The following is a 24,258-nucleotide window of genomic DNA, read 5'->3' on the forward strand; positions in this document are numbered from 1 at the left end:
ATTTTGATAAATATAAATATAAATTATATATTTTTATGTGTAAAATATCTGTAAATATTGGTATAAATTATTACTAGTAAAAAATAATAATATTTATATAACATTGCTCTTAAAATAAAATTATTTAAATATTTTTATTAATTAAAAAATGAAAACAAAATAAATCTTAATCCCTCTACTTATCATTATCAAAAGAGAAAAGGACAAATAAGTCCCTAACCTTTTAACCCACGGACATTTTGGTCTCTGACCATTGGAAAATACTTTTAAATCTCTGACCTTCAAACAAATTAGACGGATGAGTCCCTCCTTCCAAATGCCTCCGTCAGATTCAACGAAAAAGTCTGACGTGACTCCGTTCTGATGACTTGGCATCATAGATACACACGTGGACTGATGAGTCAACAGGATAGTTTCAAAAATTGGACAAATAAGTCCCTCAACCCTAAAACTACGTCGTTTTCTGTTTGGCCCTAAATGGCCCATTCTTCTTCCTCCTCCTCTTCTATAAGGACCCGCTTCGAGAAGATGATTAGAGAAGCTCAGGACCCCGTCTGCACCGCCCTTGAGGCCGCCGATGGCGGGGCCAACTTCAAGGAGGATGTTTGGTCCAGGCCCAGCGGCGGTGGCAACATCAGCAGGGTTCTCCAGGACGGGGGCCATTTGGGAGAAGGCTGGAGTTAATGTCTCCGTTGTTTACGGCATCATTCCGCCAGGAGCTTACCGCGCTGCAAAAGCTGTCGCTTCTCCTGACCAGAAGCCTGGTCCAATCCCATTCTTCATCGCTGGAATCAGCTCCGTAAGTGTTTCCCCCATTCAATTCTTTTCAATTTCAGATGGAATGGGAAATGACATCAACCTTTTTCAGGTTTTGCATCCAAAGAACCCATTTGCCCTAATCTTGCAGATTATGATTTTCCATCCTTATTTTGGAGCTGTTTCTCATACCATTATTACTACTTTTGTCTGTCATATAGCTCAAAATCTTACTTATGCCAATTTCTAGATTTTGGCTTTGTAGGATATGCTTAAACTTGGTCTAACAATCAGGTTGGGGAAGCAAATATTCAAGAAAGGCTAGATAGAGCAGTGGCAATAATAAATTAGAAGGAAGCATTCCTAGAAGGAGTGATAAAGCATTTTCAAAGATACAGATCAGACCATTGTCCAATCCTAATCGATGTTCATGGGGAGAGCTTAAAAAGGAAGAGGCCATATATTTGGGGAGCAAAGCATTGCAAGAATGGAGAAAAGAGAAATTTGGGGAGCTTCCGAAACAAATAAAGGAAAACAAGAAGTCATATGACAACTTACATCTCACTCACAAATTGAAGAAACAATTCTGAATTTGAAAAGGGCACAGGCAGGCTTAGACGAACTCTTCTATCAAGAAGAGATTAAATGGGCCCAAAGATCTCGTGCGAACTTGTTGAAAGTGGAGAACAAGAACACTCGATTTTTTCATCAGCATGCATCTCAATAAAGAAGGAATAAAACTGAAAGAAAATCACTGACGACGAAGGAAATCTCTATAAAAAAGACGAGAAACAGAGTATATGGTTCTCCCTCTTCCACATCGAATGCACACCGGAACCTTCTCAGTCTGGATGGTGGTTTTTTTAGAGGGAGAAACAGAGTATTCTTGCGTTTGATCTTTGGTCTTCCTTAGGGTTTAATGTAATTCTGTAAAAGCTCTATAGGTGTAATAGGCATTGTACACAAGGAAAGGGATGAGAGTGTATATAAGAGGTAGCACACAAAATGACGTCGTTTTGAGTGACAGGGACTTATGTGTCCCTTTTTCAAAAGCTCCATCCCACTAACGTGCCACGTGGGAATGCCGTTAAGCCAGGTAAGCGGAGGGATTGATCCGTCTAATTTTTAGGGATGTCCGGGACTTAAAAGTATTTTCCAATGGTCAGGGACGAAAATGTCCGCGGATTAAAAGGTCAGGAACTAATTTGTCCTTTTCTCTTATCAAAATTATCATCATCAGAAAGTTTTAAACAATCTCCAATAAAGTCAACTTAATTAGCAATCATGCACAAACTCTATTCTCTTTTTTCACAACTAGAAATTCAATGCATATTAATGAATCAAATATCCAAATGTTGAACCAAAAATAAAAAAAATTCATAAACTTCCAAGCCATTGTAATCCATGAGAAGGCAAGAACAAATACGATATAGAAGAGATTCCAATACTAACATTAAGGAGCTTGGGATAAAAAACAACAACTACTTCCAGCAATAATATGACAGCACATGCACAATCAAGGAACATGAAATAACCATTAGAAATTACAGTTTCATAAATTTCGGTAATACCCAATAAAAATCACAATGGTCACGCATAAGATTAATAATTAAGCACACAAAGCAAGAAGCATAAGAGGGCGAAAAACTTAAGAAGCTGGGAAGGAAAGAAAGAAAACAGAGAGAGAGAGAACCAAGGAAGAAGAAGGAGGAGGAAGAGGAAAGAGATTAAACGGGAAGGGACGGGGAGATGTCGGCAGTGACAGAGGGATGAGACATTACCACTACACCTAAGTTCTGGAGAAGAGAGAGAGAGAGAGAGAGAGAGAGAGAGAGAGAGAGAGAACAAAAGAGGGCATTGCGGTTGGAGGAAGGAGGAGAAGAAGGAAGCGGTAACGGTCGTTGCTGAACGTAGAAACTAGGAAGGGAATATGGGAAAAAGGGTAGAATGAAAATTTAAAAAGTTTAATAAGGGTATTTTAAAAAAAATATTATTAAAATTTTGGTATTTGTTTTTAGAAATTTTAATTTTTAATTTTTTTATTTTTTAAAAATATTGAAAGAATTAAAATTTTAAATTTTTAGATTAAAATTTTAGTTTTAATTTATCACCACCAAATATAATACTAAATCTTAACTTTTCTGTTCTAGTTGATCTTTAGAAATAAACATTGCTTTTGTAACAACTAACTAAATATCATTTTCTTTTATTATATGATGAATGTACAAATTAAACTCATATTTTAATTATATAATATAGTAGTATTTTGAGACAAAAGTGTCATGTTAATAGGATTTTGGTGCTCTGTTAGAGTTTGGGTGCTCTGTTTCCGGATTTTGGTGGCTATTAAGAATTTTTTTTTAGATTTGATCGTTGTTCAGTACTCATCAATCGGCTCTCTCTCTTTGATTGCATTGTGTTGTCAATATGCAAAATAGAAGGGATAACCGGCAATAGAGAAACGAGGATAGTGGTGAAGAGAATGATGGACCTATCTGTTTGGAGGAGGGAGATATCTCTAAGAGAGTCAACGCCTGTTCTAAAAGCCTTGTTGAAGGATTTTTTACTGACAAAACCTTCTTGGTAGGGACGCTAGACAGTGCCCTTAAAACCATATGAGGGGATTCGACTGGATTCAGGGTAGCTAACAATGGGAGATCATCAATACCACTTTTCTTCGATCATGAAGGGGAGGCTGCGAGAATAGAAGGGGATCTCCATAGTTGTTTAAGGACTATGTTCTGCATTTTAAAAAAATTGACTGACTGGGAGAGTGCCACAGAGAGCCGAATTAGACTCATTCCAATGCAGGTGCAGTTTTGGAGTTTGCCCAAAAAATGTAAGACATTAGAAGTGGATAACTGACTAAGTGGAAAGCTCAGAAGACTCTAGACATTAGTTTCTTCAATGTCAGGGGGAAGGAATAAAGAATCATCAAGACAAGGGTAGAAATTAATAGCGACAGAAAATTCAAAGACAATCTACGAGTCATTAGACCGGATCAAAGGAACACTGGAAGTAGGGCAGATGTATGAACACCTTGGAAAATTCTGCACTTATTGTGCTCATATAGGGCACGAGGCAAAGACATGTAATAAGTTGTTTAAAGACTCAGCCAATGAATGTGTGCATCAAGACCAGATTGAAGAGTGGTTGAGGGTAGATCAGATAGAAAAGATGGTGGATACATTTAGGACTCATGATGGTGAAACCCCTGCTAGGTCCGCAGCAAAATCAATAAGGAATAGAAAGAAACTAACCCCAACATAGCTGATTAATAGTTTTTCTAGTCTCAACATGAAAGAAAATGACAGTAGAAGAAATGATAAAGTAGAGGACAAGAAAAACAAGGTAAAAGACACTAGTAGAATCATTCCTGAGGAGGAGTGGAGGTCTATGGAGTATCATGGTAACCGTGTTATTCTAGGGGAACTAAATTTGCAATTAAATACTGAATAACCGGTGAGCGTATTATAGTACCGATGAAGATCTTTGCGAGAGGTTCATGCCTAAAGAGTATGGCTAGACAGGGGAGAGAGAACTATAGCCTTGTTAGTGGAACCAAGAGAAGATCTGAAGGGAAGGAGATGGAAGAAGGCTGGAAGAGAATCTGCCTAGATGAAATGCAAAACTGAGACACTGAGGTGGAGGGTGTTAGCCATCAATTGGCACCCACAAGCCCATAAAGATACTTACATGAAATTGTCGGGATTTGGGAAGACCCATAACAATCCATAACCTTAAAGGGATCAACAAATTCCACTCCCCCGAGATTGGTTTTCTTTGTGAGATCAAAACTCAATCTCGAATGGTGGAAAGAAAGTTAAAGTCGTGTGGTTTCTCTAAATTTTTCCTGGTTGACCCGACAGGAAGAGTTGGTGGACTAGCATTATGTTGAATGAGACTTTGACATTGATGGGGTTCATATGAGCTGTAATGATCAGGTGGGGCAGCGACAATTTAAGGACATTACAACCATTATACAACAATTGGGAGGTAAAGTGGTGATTTTTTGCGATTTTAATTCCATCACTAACCAATCTGAAATAGTTGGAGGTGGACTTAAATCTTCCCAATCAATCTCAACTTTCAATTACTTCATTGGGAATAACAGGTTAGCGGATTTGGGCATGCAAGGTAAACAATTTACATGGAGTAATAAAAGAAGAGCGGAAGAGCTATTGATAGAGAGGTTGGACAGATTTATGGCCATTGAACAGTGGCTAGCCAGCTGCCCACACGTAACTATGTTGACATTATTAGAAGTTGGATCAGACCATGCACCACTTATTCTCGAAACTAATCCAACTAATGAACAATCGAAAAGGAGATTTCAGTTTCAAGAAAGATGGTGTGTTGTGGAAGATGTTCGAAAAATAGTTCAAAAATCTTGGAGGATTGAGATTGAAGGGTCTCCCATGTATAAGCTGGCCTAGAAGCTAAAGTACTGTAGACACCAAATTGTGGCATGGCAACGTTCAAGAAAATCCAATTCCAGGAAAGTTATGGCAGAAATTGAAGGCCAATTGGAGGAGCTAAGAGCTGCAGGCATAACTGGCAAGGAGGAGATCTCAGAATTCGAGAATCGATTAGAAGTGGCTTACTTGCAAGAAGAACATTATTGGAAGGAGAAATCTGGAGTTAAATGGCTAAAAGAAGGCAATAAAAACACTCATTTCTTCCACCAAAAAGTCAAGACTAGAAGCTAGAGAAATAAGATTTGGAGCCTAATTGGAAGGAATGGAGAGACGGTAACAACTAATTCGGCCATTGCATCCGTGGCTGAGGATTACTACAGAGACATCTTTGCTTCCTCCTTTCAGGCCAACCCAGAACCATTCCTAACTGATTTTGAGCCAAAGGTTACAGCTACCACGAACCGGAGACTACAAAGATCAGTCTCTATGGAAGAAGTTAGGTGAGCGGCTTTCAGCATCCACCCCTAGAGTGCTCTAGGGGAACATAGAATGACAGCAAAGTTTTATCAACTCTTTTGGAAAATAGTAGGAAGTAATGTGTTCAAAGCAGTTAATAGCTTCTTTGGCGGAGGGCGCATACTGAAAGGTTTCAACCACACAAATATTTGCCTCATTCCAAAAATCCCTGATGCGAATATCATGAATCAGGTGAGACCTATTAGCTTGTCTATAGTGTTTTATAAAATTATTTCAAAAATCCTAGTGCACCGGCTACAAGGTTGTATGAATGGCTTAATTATCCCTAATCATAGTGCCTTTCTTAAGGGAAAACTTATCTCTGATAATATCTTGATTCCACACGAATGCATGCACTATTTAAAAAACAAAAAAGATTGGTCTTCAGGCTGAAATGGCTATCAAGTTAGATATGAGTAAAGCTTATGATCGAGTGGAATGACACTTTCTATGGTTCATCTTGGAGAAGCTTGGTTTTCGAGCTAGATGGACTAATTGGATCCGAGAACTAGTCACAACTATTTTTTATTCAGCTGTTGTGGAAGGTCAACCTTATGATTTTTTTAAACCAACTAGAGAAAGGAGATCCTCTATCCTCGTATCTATTTCTTTTTTGTGCAAAGGGTCTTGCCTTTTTGCTACACAAAGCGGAACAAAACAGGTAGATTCAAGGACTACAAATTAGTAGGCGATGCCCCACTATCAACCACCTCCACTTTGCTGATGACTCCATTCTTTTCTGCAAAGCCTCGGATGAATCTTTTGATAGCATTCTAGGCATATTAACTGACTACGAGAGCTTTAGTGGAAAAAATGTTAACATGGATAAATAATTAATTTTCTTCAGCAATAGCACCCCTGAAACAGTCAGAAATTCTCTGGCAACTTGGCTAAATATAACTCATATTGGTGCACAAGATAAGTACTTGGGGCTTCCTTCTATTATCAATAAATCTAAAAAAGCTACTTTCAACTCAATCAAAGAAAGGGTACAAAAGAATCTTATGGAATGGAAACTTAACGTGCTATCTAACGCAGGAAAACATATTCTCATCAAAGCAGTAAGTGAAGTTGTTCCTATCTATACACTTTCCTGTTTTCGTCTTCCAGACACTCTACTATCAAAAATTCATAGTATATTCTCTCAATTTTGGTGGAGTCAAAAGGGGACAGAAAAGCGTATGAATTGGGTGAGCTGGGACAAGATGACACAGAGTAAAAAAGAGGGTGGCCTTGGGGTGAAGGACTTATGTGTCAAGAACCTAGCTCTATTGAGAAAATAATTTTGGAGATTAGCTACGCAACCTAATTCCCTACTGAGCAGAATGTTAAAGGACATATATTTCAAATATGGAAACGCATTAACTACAGAGGTTGGAATTTTACCTTCATGGGGCTGGCACAGTATCCTGGAAGGGCGCAGAGTTGTAGAGAAAGACTTGAACTGGAAAGTAGGATCTGGGAGCAGAATTAAAGTTTTTGGGACCCCTGGCTACCACCTTCTTTTCCTTTCTGGGTGAAGAAGATAAATTGCAATGGTGTCTCAACAAGACAAACAGCTATGATGTCGCATCAAACTATAACGTTGCTTACCAATTTTACCATGTTGTAATTGACCATTACCCAGACGTAATGCGGAACCCCTATCTCTGGTCTCAAATCTAGAAACTTGCAATCCCCAAAAAATCTAATTGTTTCTCTGGAAGGTGTGCCATGAAGCCCTCCCATTAATGCTGAACCTCAATGCCAGGTTTACTTCTTTAAACCCAGAATGTGTCCGTTGCTGCAATGACCGTGAATCAATTAATAATTGTCTGCTTACTTGTGCAGAGGCGAGAAGCGTTTGGGAGAAAAGCTCTTTGGCCAAATTCCTCCCTTTTCAACCATACAGTCATTTCCATCAATAGTGACTGAGATTGAAGGTAAACGTTGCGCAATAGAGCGACAAAGAGGACAAGCTCAACTTCACAGCTATTATCTGCTGGCATAATTAAATTGCTAAATTTTTGGGTGTTTGAGAGAATGAAGGTGACACCAGAAAAAGCTTGGAGGCAGCTTCGAGATCTTCCACTCCTTCAAACAAAATAGCAGAACCTTACAACCCTAATTTATCGGCTCTTTCTTTTTTGTCTAAAAAGTTTATGTTTAATTATTCATCACTTAGTTGATTTTATTGGATATCCCATTTTCTTTGTTGCTTTCGCCTGAATTTTGGTCTGCTTGTATTCCTTTCATTGTTGGAATAAAATAAATGTCTTTGGTAAAAAAGATAATAAGTATTTTGAGGAAAGAATATATTTTTTTCATATAATTTTTAAAATTTTAAATATATTTTAATTATAGGGTAAAGTATTAAATTGGTCCTCTACGTTTGGACGTAATCCTGTTTTAGTCCTTAAGGTTTAAAGTGTTCTATTTGAATCCAAAAAAGTTTTATTTAACTTTAATGTAGTCCTACCGTGATGTCAAAGTTAAATAATTAACGAAATGTTCTACATGACAGCAGTACAAGAACAAGGTCGATAATTTGGAGAACAAGTATAAGCTCTAAAGGCACAAAATCAACCGTGGATGCATCAATACATTTATTTATCATTCTTCTTAATTTTATAGAAAATATTTCAATTAAATTATAAGAAAAATGATAAATAAATGTTGATGCATCCACGGTTGATTTTGTGCCTCTGGAGCTTGTACTTGTTCTCTAAATTATCGACCTTGTTCTTCAAATTATCAACCTTGTTCTTGTATTGCTGTCATGTAGGACATTCCGTTAATTATTTAACTTTGATCTCACAGTGGGACTACATTGAAACTAAATAAAATATTTTTGGATTCAAATATACCACTTTAAATTTTAAAGACTAAAACAGAATTATGCCCAAATGTAGAGAACCAATTTACTACTTTACCTTTAATTATATTCTTAGAAGTTAATATCATTATTGGAGATGCTAATTAACATGGTAATTATACGTTAAAGTATCACTTACCCTCGACAACTTAGACTAACATATTAATGACACATTAGTATAGAATTGATATGTAATTTATTGTTCATATTTAGGGTATAAACAAAAATGAGTTAATAGTCAAAATCGTCAATGAAAGATATTTTGATATTTATTTTCGTCTTCAAAAGATAAAATTAATCAAATTCGTTTTCGAAAGATAACCACCCTAGTCGCGTTAGTCCTTCTGTCATCTCCTGCGCTGAGGTGGCTAACGCTCGCTGACATGGCCTGTTAACTGCTAGCGTGGCACTCGCTTAGTGTACCTTCTTGTTGCTGATAAGATAAGTTTATTAGATCAATTTAAATCAGTCTCGGAGTCCATAAACTCTAATTCCAAATTCAAAAGAATCGAACCTCACCTCCATAACAAATCCCATATTCCCAGGTAAGAGATTCATAAATTTAAGTAAGAAACTAAGCAATGACGAAGCATATGTAGGCATGAATGGGAATGCCAAGAAAGAGATGGCTGCTAATGTTAGTGGTATTTTTGTCTCTTACGACTACTATGGTTTTCTTTATCAGACCCAACAACTCCGTTTCCTGCACCACTACTATCGCCGCCGACAACAACCACTTCGTAGACCAAGACAATCAAATTCGCTCCTCTCTCCAACTCGGAAACGCTCCCTCTCCCCTTGATTTCATGAAGTCCAAGCTCGTTCTTATGGTTTCCCACAAACTCTCCCTTTTAGATATGTTCTTCGTCTCTTTCATTTTTTCTCTTACGCCATTAAATTCAAGAAAGAAAAGAATGTTATTATTTTTGTCTGTGTTATTATAGATAAAAATAAATTGTCATATAGCCAGAAAAAAATATAAAATACGAGTAAATCACATACTGCCGATTAAAACAGAAAATAATATAGCAGATTTGTACACTAAATTTTTATCAACAAAGACCTTCCTCTGTCTCAACTTTAAGCTGGACATGATTGACATCCATGTTCCAACCTGAAAGGGGTATTAGAATATATAGATATAAAAGTAGTCATAGTGTGAACTCTATCTCATCATTATACATAAATAGGCTCATGTATATTTAAGTGGGTAAGTTTTGAGTTTTCAATTTCATGTGTTTTTTTTTTTCTCTTCATGAAAAAGTCTAATACATAATAAACGAGATATTTATCTTGTTTATACTCTAAAAGAGACATGTAAAATGATATAAAAACATAAATATTTTTTAAATTATACATATTGATTTATATATATAAAAAATATATCCCTTCACATGAGGGCGGATTTACTAATTAAAAGTTCACATGTTTAGTTAAAAACGAAGTTAGAATTATACAAGTAGTGTAGTATCTAAAACCAAAATGTACAGCATAATAAGAATATAAGATCTACTACCATTTCTTCAACTTTTTCACATAAATTAATCTCTTCAAATTTTGAGTGCTCTAAAAGGGTTTAACATTATGAAATGAATGCTTTCCATAATTATATTTCATTTAAGAGGAAAGACGTTATAACGTTGAATTTTCAATATTCAGTCGGTTTCGTGCACATTACCACAAGTCATAGTTGGCATAATAATTGTCATGAATTGCCTCCAACTTAAAAGCTTCAGCCTTGTACTAAGACTAGAGAGCCTTCCTCACCCCCTTCTTTAAATACACCCCTTTTTCCGGTTTAATACAAATTGCTCAAGAGTATATAATTTTCTCTTTTTAAAACGATATGTTTTAACGTCTTCATTGCAATAAGTGCTAAATACAAAAAGAGAAGTTGAAATTAAATGAGAAAACATAATACATATAGACTATAGGTAGGGTTCCCTCCAATCTATATTTCTTCTCTTATTTAATTGCCATGTTACTACTATAAAAAATTGTACACATACAATATGAAAATAATCCATATAGATAGCAGGTCCCCTATTCTGAATGCTTGTTCATTATAAACTAACAAATATTCAATTTAACCTTACCATGCTTAGCTTTCTCTCTACAAATGAAATTTAATGAGAATAAATGATAAGGGAAAGAAGATCATAATGGAATTAATTATATATTGAGGAACATAAGAGAAAAGAGAAAGATCCAAAAGAAAAAGGACCACACTCAAATATGAAATATGAAGTAAATAATAGGGGATGGGAAGGGTAATGAAATCGATCATAAAAAGCTAAGAAGGTGTAGCCAAAGGTAACACAGTCTAGTTGCTTTTCATAGCGGGCCTAACATAGCTTCATAGGTCTTTTTCTTACCTATATTTAATAATATAATTTTTCTCCTTCATTCTCCTTCTTCTCTTTTGAGGATATATATCATATCTACTCACATATACTATGTTTCATTTTTCAACCTCAAAATTAAATTAATGGGAAATAAAAAGATTGAGCGGCACAAGAAGGAACCAGTTAGTTTGTGCTGTTGGAATGTCAAATCTTAGGATGTCATTCACATTCAGTTCTTGTTCATTTTGTTTTATATTTTTATTTTCTGTCTAGTTTTATTATTTTATGAAAAAATATTAATGCAACTCAGATGAGCTCAATTAAAAATTATTATTTTACATTTTATGCATGTACTTCAATTAATTTAAAAATATTTTTCTGGAAAAAAATATTTAAATATAAACTATAAAAAATATCCTTGAATTATTAAATAACAGATAAAAATACATTTTAAATTTATTACCAACAAAAATATAATTAAAATATTTTAAAATATGACAAAAATTCTCAACCATTAAATATATATTCTCAAAAATAATTTTAAAAATCTTCCTTTTATGATTTTTTTAAATATGTTTAGAATAATGAGAAATTTTTATCCTTAAAGTTTAGTAATTTTATACCAATTGAATATATTTTTGTAATTATTTTTGTCAATAACTAAAAATATTTTTTAAAAAATTATAAAAATAATTTTTGCCTATTTTTACATATACTTTTCTAATAGATATCCAAACATTCTCATAAAACTGAGTCAAATCTCAAATGTACAAGGGATTTATTAAATAAAAAAGTTTTTTATCATATGAATTATTTTTTATTTTTATATGTAAAATATTTTGAAATTATTTTTAGTATCAACAAATTAAAAATATTTTTATTTATAATTTGATCTTGAAAGGCATATTCAGTGAGTTATTCAAACTTAAACTGACAAGTTAATGAGTTCATGACTTTCTCTTTGCTTTCTTTCGAAGAAAATTTTAATTTCTAGTACGAGCTAATTGGTTCTGTGAAAAAGAGATTAAAGAATGATCACATACATGTGAAGCTTAAACTTTAGCAATAATAGTTGTATTAATCAAGTAGAATTATTAGCATAATTAATTTTACGCTATCTTCGTTATTATTTCGGTGAAGGCTATATTTATGTTTGTATGTTTATGTATATTGGATCGATAGTTTCATACTGTTTTTGCAAAACTGACCTGAGTTGATGAGTTGATTGAGTAATTAGTTTATTGGTTGTTAAATAAGTATTAGAGTTTGAATTATATTTTATACATGCATTAATTAATCAGCTAATAATAAACTTTTAAAAAATTTAAATTTGCGATACATTAATTGTTAGTCAATTGGATTAGAAAACATTGTGAGCAAGAAAAAAATTATGTTTTTGCAATCATTAAAACTTAAAAGCAAATCTAAATGCTAACCCTTCTGTTTGGTGTTCTGGAAAATATTCTATGCTCAAACATTTTAATTTTTTGAAAAATTAAGACTACTGAATTTTTTTTAACGTAACATGGAAATTAAATGAATTGAATTGAGACTACTCCATCTATATATACGTTTTTGTATATAGCCCTTGTTTTGCCTCTCAAAAAGTTAAAATTAAACTTATATTTAATAATTAGACCTCAACATATATATATATATATATATATATATATATATATATATATATATATAGCTCCTCTTTCATCTTCCTAGGATGCTACAATCCGCAATGATAATTATTCCTTAGCCCCAATACGATTTTAATTTCCCAACAGCTAAAAAGTTCAAAGCATCAAATAAAAACATCACAAGTTCCAACAAAAAATATTAAACAAAAGCATAGAATAGAGATGATTAACAATTTGGCATCCGAAAATTTCAAGTGCTGATAAGAAGGATATTAAGAGATGTTATTCACACAAAAAAACTCTTAAATAAACTTAAAATTTAACAAAAATATCAAATTTTAACTGCTCCTATTTTTGTTAACAAAAAACGCTTAGCTGACTAATTAACTAGATGACATGGCGGTTCGAATCTCGCCTTATGTATGTATCAACTTATTGGCCAGCGGCAAACCCTTAAATGAAGTTCAGTACCGCGACGGATTAGCCCTTAACCTGCTGGACTGGGAGATACCGTGGGAAACAAAAAAAAAATAGATAACATAGCACAATAAAATATTATTTGACATTTTTAATTAATTTAAAATTATATAAACTCTAATTTTTTAAATCAATTTTTCTCCTCCCTCACTCGTAGAGGCGAGCTAGTGAGTTTCAGCGTGGACCTAGTCGAACTCAACGGACATATTGGCTTTGACGTAAGAATTGACGTTGAGCTCAGAGTTAAATTCAACCTTGAGTTCTGCGGCGATGATAATGATTATATATGACCTTGCTCATTGCCGGCGCCTTCTTCTTTTTCTTTTTCTTCTTATGTCGATGCTGGCATCTTCTTCCTTAGTCTCTCTCTCTCTCTCTCTCTCTCTCTCTCTCTCTCTCTCTCTCTCTCTCTCTCTCTCTTTGTGTCTTCTTCTTCGTCTTCCACTCTCTCTTTTATTATGTTCACTCTTCTACTGTCTATCTTTTCTTTTCTGTCTTTACTCTTCAGATCTTTTTTTTAATTGCACTATGTTGTTATCATTGAACTGTGTGAATATTGTTGTTGTTATTATTGAACTGTTATTGGTAATCTTCGTCACCGTCGGTTCCTACAACCAAGCTTTGTTTATTTCTCTCTAAAGGGCTTGTAGTTCATTATACCAAAGACTTAAAATGAACTATTGAAATTGTCGAGAGAGTACCAAATGCTGACGAAGGTTACCGACTTTCGGTGGACAGCATAACGAGTCTTTAAGTAAGTGGATGAACAGCGTAATGAGTCTAAGGCTATAGAAGCATTCACCAACGTTGATAGGTAAATGCATTGCAAGCAAATAGAGCAGAGAGCTTACCGTCTATTTCTATTAGATTAAAGTTGCGAGCCTGTTGTAGTCGGTCCGTGAGTACTTGCTATATTCCTACGTTCTTGCACGGCTAGTTCTTCGAGCCCTACTTCTCCCTTCCCTCTCTTCCTGTTCATTCTACCGTCCAAAAAAAGGCTGTATGGAGTATAGCCAAGTGGTAAGGCATCAATTTTTGGTACCTGCATGCAAAGGTTCGAATCCTTTACTTCAGATTATGAACACCCGATCGAATTTTTCAAGAACGAGCTGATGACTACAGGGGAAGCTGCTGATTGCTGTCCTTGAACCCAGCCCAGGAGGAACGCATGGTTCCCTGGCGCTTCATGGGACGGGCGTTCACAGTCCTCCTCCCTCTTATCTAAACCTCCCCCGCTCCCCATATGAATTTGAACTACAATTCTCTAGATAGTTTCACTCAATTATCCTTCCTGCCTAAGCTATAGAGATGGAGGACTCCCCCACTTAAGATAAATAATAGCTCAATCTAGTGATTTCCTTCTATTTGGCCTTAAAGGCCTACAACTGCTCATTCTGTGGAATTTCATCACTAAGTAATTTATCCAATTTCATAAGTAGCTATTTTTATTTAAGGCATTAGTAAGATTTCTAGAACTAGAGAATAGGCTATGAGCTACATCGAAAGTGGAAGGGAATCCCACCTACTACTAATAGAGGTAGGCACAGAGACGGATGTACTCAGCAGGTAGTGGGGGCAACTACCCCCAGTGAGATTGAAAAATTAGTGAGTAATTCTTAGTGAAATATTTAATTTGCCCCCATTATCCAATTAATTTTGACCCCACCCTCCAAATCTCTAACCTTTCTCTTTCTCCCTTTTTTTAATTTTGTTTCTCTGCTCCAGCCTCCAACCTCCAACCTCCGCTTCTAGACTACAGCAGTCCAGCCCTCCAGAGTTACTGCCTTCTGCTGCCACTCTCCCACTCCGCCAGTTTCTCTATCGCTGTCTCATTCAGCCTTTCACCCGCGTTGGCTCCGTCTCTGCTGATTTCTCCTTGCATCGCCGCGTGCCCGCGTTTGGTTCTGCCGCTGCGTTCCCTCGGCGTCTGGTTTTGTCTTCTTCTTCTTCTTCTTCTTCTTCTTCTTCTTCTTCTTCTTCTTCCTCTTCCTCCTCCTCCTCCTCTTCCTCTTCCTCTTCCTCTTCCTCTTCCTCCTAGTCTTGGGTGCCACATCGCTGTTGGGTTCTGCCTCGTGGAGTTCAGGGTTCTGCAGTTTAGTCTGGACTCTTCACTCTTGCCTCTTGGTACATACATTCGTGATTTATGAATGATGATTGTTAATTGCTTTTTGTTAATTGCCTCTTGGGTTCTGTAGTTTAGTTATGTGATTCTATCTATGTAATTGTTACTGTTGGAATTTAGAAATCAATTTTGTTGCTGTTGGAATTGAGTTCATTAGTTGTTGCTGTTGGAATTTAGAAATCAAATTGTTGTTGTTGTTGGAATTTTGTTGCAGTTTAGTTCATTAGTTGTTGCTGTTGGAATTTAGAAATCAATTTGAATGATGCATGATTATCAATTTTGTATATATAATTTTATACTGTATTTTTTAATTTGTGTAAAATTGTAAATTATTTATATTAGTCAATCAACTTAGGTTTATAATTTTATTCTATTAGTAATGGAGAAATATTTCAAAAGAACTTCATCGTTGGAGGTTGGATCCCAAAACAATTCGTCGACTTCTTCTAATAAAAGGAGGTTTTAGAATTCAAAGTAGAGAGTCTTATAGCAGATCCAGGACAATGATCAAAGATTTTAAGTTATCATCCAAATGACAGAGACAAAGATAGGTGTGCATATTTGCAAAAAGGTCCTTATGGAAAATAAATTTTTAAATGAGTGTTTAGTCACATATATAGAAAGAGAGATATTTGATTGTATTGACAATGAAAAGATTATTCAATATTTTTAAGAAAAAGATGAACTCCAGAAGAATAGAATTTTAAATTATTTGTTACTATTTTAAATTATTATTTTACTGTTTTAATTTATTAGTTAAATAATTTGAGGAATAATCATATTTTATAATATTATAATACAATTATAAAAATTATTATTATATTATATATATTTTGTCCCCATGGACAAAATTTTCTGGATCCGTCATTGGGTAGGCATATAAGAAAAGTCCTTGAGCTATTGTCGGAAGAGCAAATGACAAGCACAATGGACCCGACCCCTTAGCCTCTTAAGGTGAATAGAATACCTTCATTCTTGAATGCCATTCTGCTACAATGTCGGTGAAGACGCTTTTCTCTGAGTCGTGTAGGGCCTGCTCAAGTTCCACACACTACAAAAAAAGGGGGTTAAAACGGCGGTTATTTTTTGCCATTATTACCAAAAATGGTGCCTCCAAAAAACGTCGTTATTCTTGGCGCCATTCTGGTTATTATGGCGATTTTCAGAAAATCGCCGTAACAACCAGTGGATAATACGGCTGCCTTTTTAGGGTTAAAATGGCGGTTTGTAACCGCCATTATTTTCACATAAAATGACGGTTTTTGAATTGTTTAAAATGGCGGCTATAACCGCCGTTTTTACCAGGATGTTATGGCATCATTTCTGTTTAAAATGGCGGTAAAAAATCGCCATTTTTACCATTATAACCGCCATTTTTACTAGGTTATAATGGAATCTTTTGTACTTAAAATGGCATTTTCAAACCGCCATTTTTACCAGGTTATAATGGCATCATTTTCGTTTAAAATGACAGTTTTTAACTGCCATTTTTACCAGCGTATAATGACATCATTTTCATTTAAAATGGGAGTTTCTAACCGTCGTTTGTACCTAATTATGATGACAATTTTATGCTTTTTAAAATAAGATTGAAACCACCAATTTAAAGTGATATTTTCGAAACTCACTTAAAAATCTCATAATAACCAAAAGGCATACCCATAAATCAAACATCATAAGATGATTTTTAATTCATACATGATCCAAAAGTCATAATCCAAGTCATAATTGAAATGTCATAATCCAAAGACAAAGTATCAAATTAACATTTTTCAATAATACGTCTTAGCATATAATCCTTAATATACGTCTTAACATATCAAGTAAGGTCATGCTTCCTTGTTGCTTGCTCCAGAAGACCTACTTTCTAACTCTTTTGGTGATGAAATCTCACTCTCCTAATCCAATCCCTACAACAAAAATATAATTATTATGAGCACAAAAAATACAAGAAAAAAGCATATATTAATAATAAGTAGATAATTATGAATTTGAATTCATCTAAAAAAATTCACATATAAGAGCAAATTAAATACGAGAAAGATTTCAAACACTCATCATACACAGTAAATTAAAAAAAATCAAAATATGAGAAAGATTTCAAACACTTTAATTAAATCCTTAATAATAATCGAGGATTACATAGTAATTCAGTAATGAAGCATTTAAATTTCCTTCATTCAATACAAACACACATACATGCTAATTAATTTTGATCTCTGAAGAAAATTCATATGCTTTATCACTGTGAGTTATTTTCATGCCCCACAAACATCAATATTGTTGAGAATTTTTTGTTACTGAGCACAAGCTAGTGCAGAAATCATGGTTTTAAATTGAAGTTACATCTATCATTGTTGTAATACTTTTTGTATCAACATTATTTCGAAGCATTACAACTGCAACCATAATTTAAAACCATGACATATATATATAACTTAATTATGGGAATATATATTGTTAGTTATTAGATGGTGTATATATATATTTAAATAGGAGGAATTGAACTACTTAGCTTCATCTTCATCAGAGCCAATGGTAATGCATTCTTTCTCATCCTCAAAACCTTCAAGAGAAGGATGAGGAGAGTGACCCTTACCAAAGGATCTAATGCAAGAAAATCCTACACTAGTTGACATTAAGAAACACATTATGACATTATCTACTAAGAAAACTAGCACAAAAATTGTAGTAACATGCGATAAGAGTTAGACCAGACAAGTACACATTTTCACAATGACACACACTTCTCACCCACATTACTATTACATCAATCAACCCTAGAAATGAAATCTGAAACACCCATGCAAAACAAAACTGATAAGCACATACCAAAAAGTAAGAAAAATAAAAATTTTGCACCAAATCACCCTTTGAATGTGTAATACCCTAACTACCAAAGCTCACGCTTCCGGCTGCGCTACTCTGATAGCTCGGACATTACGATGACTCTTATACTATTTATTACTAAAATATGAGCCTGTTTGAAACTTTAAACCGCAAATACCGTTCCCAAAAATACTTTCGTTCGATAACGTACATCCAAAGAAACCATACCACTTACAAAAACTCATAAGAGTACATCCATATATACACATATATATATAAATATATTAAAGACATTAACCATACAATTCCTATCCCTCTTATAGAATATCAAGATAAAGGCGAGGGTACAATAATTAATATCTAAAGCAATACAACATCACAACAATAACTAAATAAATTCTTCGTAACTTCTGCGCCCATATCCTGAAAGGGGAAAATGTAAGGGGTGAGAACATCATCCTCGAAAGGTTCTCAGTAGGGGTTTTTTGGGAATTACTGTAATAGATACATGAAGAAGCCTACCAGTGATTAATAACCGTCCTATGCCTCTTTTTCAAAAACAGCAGATTACAATAAAAGAAAAGTCGGAAATCTTTTCTGAAAGAGGAACCGTTCAATCTCAAACATCAAAGCATTTCAAAAAGGTTTATCTATACTGAACCAAAATAACCTTTCATATCTTATCCAAAACAAACACAAAACCGAAATCAACCATCGTCCATCTCATTCAACCACGGCCTAGCCCAAACAAACCAACCACAACCAATCCACCACAATCCAACAGAGTTCCAAATGCAAACACAAGTAGGAAGATGCAACACAAACAACGTTTATTGCAAGTAGAACAATTAGCAGTTAATCACATAGGCAAACCAAGTACAATATGCACACCCAAACAATGTCACATAGATGCATATGATCATGCCTGTCCCTAGTGGCTGATATATCATCTGTCGGTTATAGAGCCAACCCGACAAGTCCCGGTAGCTAACCATTGGACTGTCCCTCTGTCCTGCATCCCCAACTCGAGTTAAACTCATTATAAACTTGATCATAATCATGATCTATATCCATCACCCTCACTGGTGAATATTTACGGGGCGAGCTCATCCGGGTCTTTCACAGTGCCCGGCCACCCTTTGACATAGGTCAAAGAGTATCAATCTCAACCTGAGCACGTGGTGGCTAGCCCTGCTACTACCCAGGGAAACTCGTACTCCGATAGTGGAATGCAACATTCACATTTATCAATGATTCAGCATAACATGCATTCAATCTCATCCATGGATCACCATCCATCTCAGCCATCCGGCTCACGGTTCATTCCAGAACCAGCCCACATTCATATAACAGCCATTCCGGCTCACGGTTCAATCCAGACCATTCAATATGTATAAACATACACGGCCATTCCGGCTCTCAACAAACAGCACTTCCACATTCAAATCATCAAATTCATGAAATCGGCATCTAAGCCATAATCATTTTCTCAATTCATTTCACTTTGAAATCAAGTTTCGACTCTTTTTAAGCGTTGGCTTTTAGAAATCTCATTTCTCAAATCATCTCAGGCTCATAAGCCAATTTACTCAAAGTGAGTTCCCTTTTTAAAACGAGCCACCTCGGCATTCTCTTTCCAAACTTCCAACCATGGCAAGTTAAGGATTTTTCAAAGCATTCAAATCACCCATCCACAATGGGATTTTATAACAAAGTTTCTCTCGGCAGAGTCCCAATCTTTAGGGAAGGTCAACTTATATAATTCCTTAAATTCATTGAAACTCTTAAATCATAAATCCTCGGTTCAAGTAAATAAAACTGAATTTATTATAAGACCGATCATACAAAATCACAACTTCCAACCCGGTCCAAAATCAACTCATTTGAAACGGAACCGGTTCATTTGAATCAAACCATTTTCAGGTTTCTTTTTGGAACCCATTTTTCCAACTCTTCCAAATGCCTCAAACTTGATTACTCAATCAAAAGTCTAGGTTCCTTTAAAAATCACTAAAACTCCTTTTATATTGAAATCAATATTAAAACATCCTCTTTCCTTCAGGATTCAATGGTAAAATAGTTCATTTCTAAATAAGCCGAATTCAAAGTATAAGGTTCATTAAATAAATTAAGCTTGAAAACATAAATATTCTCTTAATAAGTCAAATAATACAATTTCTCAAATCCAACCCTTTTTAAATAACTTTTCAAACAAGGTTAGGATTTTGTAGAAATTTCGACAGCACCTCCCCTAAAACTTGGACTTTTGCCACCCGGTTCGGGTCCCTGCTAAACCGTTTCTCATTCCTTTTCACAGCTCAAAACCAGAAATCATTCAAAAGTAAGCTAAATCCAACAGTCGCCTCAGTGGCATATCTCAAGGAAATCATTTCAAAAATCAACTCAATATCACCGTTTTAACTCATTTCCAAAGCCTTAAAGAAACAGCTCAGTAACAAATCATTTGTCCAAACCGAATCAATTAAGTAAACCAGGCTGAATTCAAAAGTGCATTCAACTTTTCAAATCATCAAAACAATTAACTCAAATCAAATCAATCATCAGCGGATTGAACTCAGATTTCAAATTCTCAAAGAATCAACTTCAAAACATTACATTTCACAAGCCGTACAACAATTCAGCCAAACCAACATCCTAATCATTCGAGTCAGTCAAATAATACATAAGGCAGATACAATCACCAAATACACAATCTCACATCATATCCATATGTAATAATTCCAATACATAAAATAGTTTTTTGGAAAGCGCCCCTACCTCAAACGCAAATCCAAACCCAAACGTCTCACAGAGTCCTTTCCGTCTCAACTCGAAATCACCGGCAACCAAAACCTCAGCTTTTCTCACTCTTGCAGTAACCACATCAACTCTAAACGCAACATACAACAACCGAAACTCAATCTTATAGCCATTAACGCCACAAACCTCAGCGTGAAATAACAGAATACTAGCGAAAGGACTTTCAAATCGAAATGCTTACCGAACCGAAGGAGGAACGGCTGAACCGACACAGCACCAGTCTCCGAACCGGTCCGGCGGCAACCCGGCTGTCAACCCCAAGCGGCAGCGATGACCGATAGACTTTTCCGGCGATGGCAAGGGCAGCCAGAAACTCCAACGGTGCTCCCGGAAATCACAGAACCACTCCCGGCGGTCCGAAATCCCTTTCTGACAACGACAGCTCCGGCGAAGGCGGCGCCGGCGACAGACCAGAGCACCAGAAGCAGAGAGGATTCATCTTGCTTCCCTCTCGCACGTCCGTTCCACAACAGTGGCCTTTACCCCACCCATGAGCTCCTGTCTCGGCGGACAAGAGAAGCAGAAACGGAGCGTTATCGTGACTTTCCCTAGGAAGCTGGTAAGGACGACGACAGCCCTAGTAGCAGCAGTAACGGGGGTGGCTTCATCAGCAGCAACCAGGCGCGGCGACGACGCGGTGGCGACGCAGCAGAGGCACGCGACGGTGACAGGCGGTAATGGCTTCCCCTGTTCCTGCCCGATCTCCTTCTCTCTCTCTCTCTTCGTGCTCGTCGGTGGTGACACAAGTGGCGGCGACAAAACCCTTGTGGTGGTGGCGGCGGCCCAGCAAGGACGAGTTTCTCCGGCTTGTTTGCAGCAGCGCCGTTGGGGAACACAGGAACAGTGGCGGCGCCAAGTCCTTCTCCCGCCGAAGCTCCCCGTCTCTCTCTCCACGGATCCCTTCCCTTGCTTATCCCCCTTTTTTGTCAACGGCGGCGGCGACGGTGACAGTGGCGTCCACCGCGCCGCCTTTCCTCCTCCCTCAATCTGCTTCCGCTTCTCTCTTTTCCTTTGGTTTGGGAACCATGTGTGTGTGTGTGTTTGTACAGAGAGGGGCAGCAGCTGCTGCTGCTGAGTGTGAGTGAAGGGAACCGGGTCGGGTAACGGGTCATTGGGTTAGGGTTTCATTATTTTGAAAATTAGGGTTAGGGGCATTTTAGTAATCTTACTTAAAAATAGGGATAATATAGAAATTAGAAATAAATTCTAATCCAATAAAATTAATGTATAGAAATACTATTTGCTCCTCCGTTTTACAAATTATTTTCAATAAAATGCCCAAATCTAAAAATTAGAAATAATATACTTAATTTCTTCATTTTCCAAAATAGCAGTAATAATATTTAAAATATTACTCATTTAATCAAAATCATGTAAAATCCATATTATTTCATAACTACCAACTTTATAAATTTGAATATAGAAAATAATCCAACAATTGTGAAATTGGATAAAAATCATAACTTATCTCAAATTCAATAAATCAAAACTTGCCTTAATTATCTTTAATAAAATAATTTCTGAAATTAAGGCTATAAATAACTATATGATTTGAGACTTACTCATAAAAATACTTTTCAAAGGTTTTGGGTCTTACAGAATGACTCAAGAAAAAGTAGCAAACATGAAAGTAAAGACAAAAGGAGATTAAGATTGAAGAACACATACCTGAACACGAGGAATTGAGAGAAAAGAGAGAGAGAGAGAGAGAGAGAGAGAGAGAGAGAGAGATGGAGAATGTGAAGGATGAACAGATGAGAGAATGGAACGAGAGTATATGAAGATGGTATAGATTATCATATATTAGCTATAGCCTTCAAATTAGATCCATATGTTAAAATGTCTCTGCACAATTTTGGAAGTTTATTCAATAAAGCATATATAGCATGGTTAAAAAAGGAGGAGGATGTTTTGATATTGGCAGATAGAAAATTCTTAGGTGGTTCGAGAATTAATCATGATACATGTGACAAAATCATTTGCAGAATTCACATACATTTTTTATTCTCCTCTGTAATTCACATACTCTTATTCTTAACATATATTAGAGACGAGAACCATGATTTTATCACGATGCAAATCCAAGAAGCAACATTAAAATAATATATATAAAAAACCTGCAGTAAAGATTCACTCCTCCTATTCATAACCAAATTCTCCTACCAAGAGGAACGCATGAATGACTTTAGATTTGATAAACAATTGAGCAACAACACACTCTTAACTCCTTACATCACCAACCAAGCACCTAACAAATTAACTAGCTAACTGTAACCACTTTAATTAATTTCTAACAGCCGACTAAGTCATTTATAGAGTTGCAAGGGAAAAAAAGAGAAGGAAATTTAGCCATCTCAGATAAATAGAGCGCAAATATAAACAATCTAGAATAATTTTAAGAAGATAACAACGTATAGAAATTTAAACATGAAAAATCCGAACCTTAATAAGTAATCGCAAATAAGGATGTAAGCTTTGTGAAACTAAGCTATGACAGATTTTTTCTGAGATCAGAGATCAGAGAAACACCTTAATAGAAGTAAGCAATAGAAGATCTAAGTTCAGAGAGAGAGAGAGAGAGAGAGAGAGAGAGAGAGAGAGAGAGAGAGAGAGAGAGAGAGAGAGAGAGAGAGAGAGAGAGAGAGAGAGAGAGAGAGAGGGTAAAGTTATGAAAGAAGACCTGAGATCGTCGTCAACCACCCCCGCACCAACGTCAATCCAATGCTTCAACGGAAGACCCAAAAATCCCTAACAGAGCTACAAAGAAACAAAAACCCCCCAAAAATCAGCACCAAAAACAATTTTAAAATCCTAAACCAAACAAAAACAAAGAAATCGGTGCCTTCTGGAATCGAAATGCTGAGGTTTGTAGCCACCAGAGCTTTGCCTCTCACCGGAATCTTCGTCTCCACAACACTAACAGAAAAAACAAAATAAAATAGCATTTCAGTTTCGGTTTTGGCTTCTCTAACAGAATAACTGTTTCAGTTTAATTTGAGAGGGAGAGGTACCTGGAGAAATCGTAACTGGCGGAGAGAGGAGAACCCTAGAAGGAAGAACGGCATTGTCGGAAAGCTTCTTTACACGGAGGAGACAAAGGAGAAATAGCTAGAAGGGAGATGAGAGCGTCGTATGTTCAGAGAGGAGAACCCTAGAAGGAAGAACAACGTTGAATGAGCCAGGGATTGCAATTTTTTATTTTATATACGTGTGAAAATGGCAGTTCAAAACCGCCATAATCACCAGAACCGCCAAAATATACAAAGCCAATTACGGCAGCAACAAAAATTGCCATAATGTCTCGATATTATGGCGGTTCTTTAAAACCGTCTTAATATCAATGCCATTTTACCCCTTTTTTGTAGTGACAGGCGGTTGGACCTTAGATGCGAAAAACTTCTTTAATATCTTTGAATGGGTAGGAGAGGATTGCTAGGTAGCCTCCTCAGCCCTAAAAGATGATCTTATGTAGCAGCTCAATAGAAACCCAACT

General features: G+C 35.9%; 1 pseudogene; it reads left to right on the forward strand.

Annotated features, from left to right (window-relative positions):
• Positions 1–477: 477 nt before the first annotated feature.
• LOC130950413 (oxygen-dependent coproporphyrinogen-III oxidase, chloroplastic-like) lies at positions 478–1,006 on the forward strand (annotated as a pseudogene).
• Positions 1,007–24,258: the final 23,252 nt, after the last annotated feature.

This window comes from Arachis stenosperma, chromosome 9 (genome assembly GCF_014773155.1).
Source record: "Arachis stenosperma cultivar V10309 chromosome 9, arast.V10309.gnm1.PFL2, whole genome shotgun sequence".
NCBI classification, from domain to species: Eukaryota; Viridiplantae; Streptophyta; class Magnoliopsida; order Fabales; family Fabaceae; genus Arachis; species Arachis stenosperma.